Raw genomic sequence first — 5,778 nt, forward strand, 5'->3', positions numbered from 1 at the left:
TCAGGAATGGATGCTGTATTTTGTCAAATGCTTTCTCTGCATCTATTGAGAGGATCCTATGGTTCTTGTTTTTTCTCTTGTTGATATGATCTATCACATTGATTGTTTTACGAGTGTTGAACCAGCCTTGCATCCTGGGAATAAATCCCACTGGTCCTGGTGACTAATCTTCTTAATCTACTGTTGTATCCTATTGGTAGTATCTTGTTGAGAATTTTTGCATTTGTGTTCATCAGGAATATTGCTCTACAATTCTCCTTTTGGTTGGGGTCTTTGTCTGGTTTTGGAATTAAGGTGATGCTGGCCTCATAGAACGAGTTTGGAAGTACTCCATCCCTTTCTATCTTTCTGATCAGCTTAATAGAATAGGTGTTGCTTCTTCTTTAACATTTGATAGAATTCCCCTGGGAAGCCATCTGGCCCTGGACACTTGTGTCTTGGGAGGTTTTTGATGACTGCTTCAATTTCCTCCCTGGTTATTGGCTGGTTCAGGTTTTTCTATTTTTTCCTGTTCCATTTTTGGTAGTTTGTGGTTTTCCAGAAATGCGTCCATTTCTTGGTATTGCCTAATTTATTGGCGTATAGCTGCTCATAATATGTTTTTAAAATGGTTTGTATTTCCTTGGTATTGGTTGTGATTTCTCATTTTTCATTTGTGATTTATCAATAGGAGTCTTTTTTGTTTTTAATAAGGCTGGCTAATGGTTATCTATCTTATTAATTCTTTCAAAGAACCAGCTCCTGATTTTGTTGATCTGTTCTACGTTCTTCTGGTCTCTATTTCACATTGAGTTTCTGCTTGAATCTTTATTAACTCTCATTCTTCTGCTTCATGTAGGTTTCATTTGCTTCTTCTTTCTTCTCTCTCCAGTTCCTTCAGGTGCAAGGTTAGCTTGTGAATTTGAGGTTTTTCCAATTTTTTGAGGGATGTTTGTATTGCTATGTATTTCTCTCTTAGGACTGCTTTTGCTGTATCCAAAGATTTTGAAAGGTTGTATCTTCATTTCATATTAGTTTCCATGAATCTGTTTAGTTCTTCATCTAATTTCCCTGGTTGGACCCTTTCATCTTTTAGCAGAATTGTCTTTAACCTCCACGTGTTTTGAATTTCTTCCAAATTTCTTCATTGTGATTGAGTTCAAGTTTCAAAGCATTATGGTCTGAAAATATTCAGGGGGACAATCCCAAGTGTTTGGTTGGTTAAGACCTGATTTGTGACCCAGTATGGGTCTATTCTGGAAAAAAGTTCCATGTGCACTTGAAAAGAATGGTGCATTCATGTTCAGTTGGATGTAAAGTTCTGTAAACATGTGTGAATCCATCTGGTCCAGTGTGTCATTTAAAGCTCTTGTTTCTTTGGAGATGTGCTTAGAAAATCTGTCACTTGGCAGAAAGCACTGTGTTGAAGTCTCTCCCAGTATTAGTATTATTATCTAAGTATGTGTCTTTACTTTGGTTATTAATTTATGATATACTTGGCAGCGTCCCACTTTAGGGCATAAATATTCATGATAGGTAGGTCCTCTTGTTGGATAGACCCTTTATGATTAGTGTCCCTCTTCATCTCTTCTAAAGTCTTTGAGGTAAACTTTAATTTATCCTATATGAGGATTGCTACCCCAGTTTTCTTTTGAGGACCATTTGAATGGTAAATGGTCCTCCAACCTTTCATTTTCAGGCTATAGGTGTCTTAGGTCTAAATTGAGTCTCTTGTAGACAGCAAATAGATGGATCTTGTTTTTTTATCCATTCTGAAACCCCTGCATCTTTGATGGGATTATTTAGCCTATTCACGGTTCAGAGTAGCTTTCTTTTTTTTTTCATTTAAGACAGGGAATACTTTATTCAAACCCATCAGAGAAATGGACAGCTTGGGTCTGTAACAAAGCATTGTGTTTTAAAGCATAGGTCAGTAATTGTATATGAGAGTATAAACTGCTACTACAAATTAACTGATCAGAGCACAACTTTCAATGTTCAAAACAGAATAAGCTTCCCTGCAAAAGCAGCACCTTTGTGACATTTTTAACTTTAGTATTCTTCTCCTTCATCTTCACCCTCTCCTTCAACAGAATCCACACCAACCTCCTCATAATCCTTCTCCAGGGCAGCCATGTCCTCACGGGCCTCAGAAAACTCTCCTTCCTCCATGCCTTCACCCACATACCAGTGAACAAAGGCATGCTGGCATACATCAGGTCAAACTTGTGGTCCAGGTGAGTCCAGGCCTCAGCAATGGCTGTGGTGTTGCTCAGCATGCACACAGCTTGCTGTAGTTTGGCCAGGTCTCCACCAGGTACCACAGTGTGAGGCTGGTAATTAATGCCTACTTTGAAGCCAGTGGGGCACCAGTCCACAAACTGGATGGTACACTTGGTCTTGATGGTGGCAATGGAAGCATTGACATCTTTGGGAACCACATCACCATGGTACAACAGGCAGCAAGCCATGTATTTACCATGGCGAGGGTCACGTTTCACCATCTGGTTGGCTGGCTCAAAGCATGCATTGGGGATCTCTGCTACAGAAAGCTGTTCATGGTAGGCTTTCTCAGCAGAGATGACAGGGGCATATGTGGCCAGAGGGAAGTGGATGCAGGGATAGGGCACCAGGTTGGTCTGGAACTCCATCAGATCCACATTCAGGGCTCCATCAAATCTGAGGGAAGCAGTGATGGAGGACACAATCTGACCTATCAGCCTGTTTAGATTAGTGTAGGTTGGGTGCTCAATATCGAGGTTTCTATGACAGATGTCATAGATGGCCTCGTCGTCTACCATGAAGGCACAATCAGAGTGCTCCAGGGTGGTGTGGGTGGTGAGGATGGAGTTGTAGGGCTCTAAACAGCTGTGGACACCTGGGGGGGGGAGGGTAGATGGAGAGCTCTAGCTTGGACTTCTTGCCATAATCGACAGAGAGATGTTCCAATCAGCAGGGATATTAACCCAGAACCGGTTCCCCCTCCAAAGCTGTGGAAAACCAAGAAGCCCTGAAGACCTGTGCACTGGCCAGCCAGTTCCTGAATTTGGTCCAAGACAAGGTCAATGATCTCCTTGCCAATGGTGTAGTGCCCTGGGCATAGTTATTGGCAGCATCTTGCCTGTTGATGAGCTGCTCAGGGTGGAGGAGCTGGCGGTAGGTGCCATTGCAAACTTCATCAATGACTGTGGGCTCCAGGTCTACAAACACGCCCTGGGCACATGCTTGCCAGTGCCCGTCTCACTGAAGAAGGTGTTGAAGGAGTCATCTCCTCCCCTAATGGTCTTGTCACTTGGCATCTGGCCATCGGCTGAATGCCGTGTCCAGGCAATAGAGCTCCCAGAAGGCATTGCCGATCTGTACACCTGCCTGGCCAACGTGGGTCGAGATACACTCACGCATGGTTGTTGCTTGGCAGCTGCTGGGCGGATGGCGAAGAAGAGGAGAGGTTGTTGCTTCTTTACAGCGTGACTCTTAGGCAGTCGATGTAAGAGAATCTCCAGAGTAATTATTGAAATATATGAGTTTAGTGTCATCATAGTACCTATTCAGTCCCTGTTTTGTGGATTATTTCTTTGGGCTTCCTCTCTTTTACAGAGCCCCCCTTAATATTTCTTGCAGAGCTGGTTTGGTGGTCACATATTCTTTCAGTTTCTGCCTGTCTTGGAAACTCTTTATCTCTCCTATTCTGAACGAGAGCCTTGCTGGATAGAGTATTCTTGGCTGCATGTTCTTCTCATTTAGGACCCTGAATATATCCTGCCAGCCCTTACTGGCCTGCCAGGTCTCTGTGGTGAGGTCTGCTATTAACCTAATACTTCTCCCCATATAGGTTAGGGATCTCATCTCTTGCTGCTTTAAGGATCTTCTTTATCTTTGGAATTTGCAAGTTTCACTATTAAATGTTGGGGTGTTGAATGTTTTTTATTGATTTTAGGGGGGGGAAATCTTTCTATCTTCTGGATCTGAAATACCTGTTTCCCTCCCCATATTAGGGAAATTCTCAGCTATGATTTGTTCAAATATGCTTTCTGGTCCTCTGTCCCTTTCGGCACCCTCTGGAACCCCAATTAAACGTTAATTAAAAGGAAAGATTTTTCCTTCTGAGGCTGTCATTTATTTCCCTTAGCCTTTCCTAACGGTCTTTTAGATGTTTTTCTCTTTTTCCCTCAGCTTCCTTCCTTGCCATCAACTTGTCTTCCAGGTCACTCACTCGTTCTTCTAGTTCATTAACCCTTTTCGTTAGGACCCTCCAGTTTGGATTGCATCTCATTTAATTGATTTTTAATTTCAGCCTGATTAGATATAAATTCTGCAGTCATGAAATCTCTTGAATCCATTATATTTTTTTTCCAGAGCCACCAGTAGCTTTATAATTGTGCTTCTGAATTGGCTTTCTGACATCGAATTGTAATCCAAATTTTGTAAGTCTGTGGGAGAGAGTACTGTTTCTGATTCTTTATTTTTTTAATTTTTTAAAATTTATTTATGATAATAACACACAGAGAGAGAGAGAGAGAGAGAGGCAGAGACATAGGCAGAGGGAGAAGCAGGCTCCATGCACTGGGAGCCCGACGTGGGATTCGATCCCGGTCTCCAGGATCGCGCCCTGGGCCAAAGGCAGGCGCTAAACTGCTGTGCCACCCAGGGATCCCTGATTCTTTCTTTTGTGGTGAGTTCTTCTTTCTAGTCATTTTGCTCAGTGTACAGTGGCTAAAAACGAGTTGTACTTGTTAGAAGCGCAAACTCTTCTCACTGTAGCATTCCAGCTGTTCTCCTCTTTAAATATCAGGTTGAATTCATAGATTTTCAGGATGATTTGAAAGTTATCTAGGTAAGTTGGTGGGGACAGGTGACTTGGGGACCCTACTCCTCCGCCATCTTGCCCTGCCCCCCACCACCAATCTTTTTTTTTTTTTTTTTTCAGTGAGACTACTGTATGTTCCTCAAGCTTCTCTTGAAAGAAAAGAAACTCTTCTGCATCTTCTGGCAAGTGGCCCATCCACCGCTCAGGAGCCCTGTGTCAGCAGAGCATCTGCAGCTGCATGTTTGAGGACAGCCTGCCTAGGCCTGGAGATCACAGTGTGTCTGCTGCACAGAAGTAGATGCCTGAGTCGCTGGACTGGGAGGCTGTGATATGCAGGGAACTTTGCTGCTTCTTCTCATTTAACGTGGCAGTGGTTTTTTCATGACTCTTTTCCCCATTCTCTCCCATAATATCATCAAGGATATTAGACCTTCACTATTTTTTTGCCTGTACCAGTGTAGGGCATACACAGGCTTTGATGAATGGCAGTTTATGGTGAAATTTTCTCCTTCTTGGATGATCAGAGACTGTGGACTCTGCTCCAGTTCTTGGCTACTGACCCCTGTTCAAAAGACAATGTAAAGAAAACGCCAAGCCTAAGATCTTCATGCTCATGGTAGGTATGGTTTTTCTCACCTGCCTCTTCACTTCCCCCTGAGGCAGCAACATTATCCCCTTCAACACAGAATATTGTATTGTCTATCTTTTCAACATGTATCTGGCTCTCAAATGGGCCTCCATGGGACAGAAGAAGACTGAATCCCTGCCCTCAGGAAGCTGTCATCATCCCCTGACTCTCTACACTAATCCCATACTTACAGGCTGCCTGCAACTCTAATATCCCTATGAGAACTTGCAGGAGAGTCTCCATCTTCTGGTTCCTCAGAAGGCAGCTGGATCAGGAGTGTCTCGAATGAGCTTCCCCAGCACAGGTTACTTGAGCTCAGCGGGGTCTCACTGGTGCAGGGCACTGCACCAATCTGAGAGAGTCA

At 43.3% G+C, this 5,778-nt stretch overlaps 1 pseudogene; it reads right to left on the reverse strand.

Annotated features, from left to right (window-relative positions):
- Positions 1-1,974: 1,974 nt before the first annotated feature.
- On the reverse strand, positions 1,975-3,381 carry LOC119879411 (annotated as a pseudogene).
- Positions 3,382-5,778: the final 2,397 nt, after the last annotated feature.

The sequence above is a fragment of the Canis lupus genome, unplaced genomic scaffold (genome assembly GCF_011100685.1).
Source record: "Canis lupus familiaris isolate Mischka breed German Shepherd unplaced genomic scaffold, alternate assembly UU_Cfam_GSD_1.0 chrUn_S751H914, whole genome shotgun sequence".
Taxonomy (NCBI): Eukaryota; Metazoa; Chordata; class Mammalia; order Carnivora; family Canidae; genus Canis; species Canis lupus.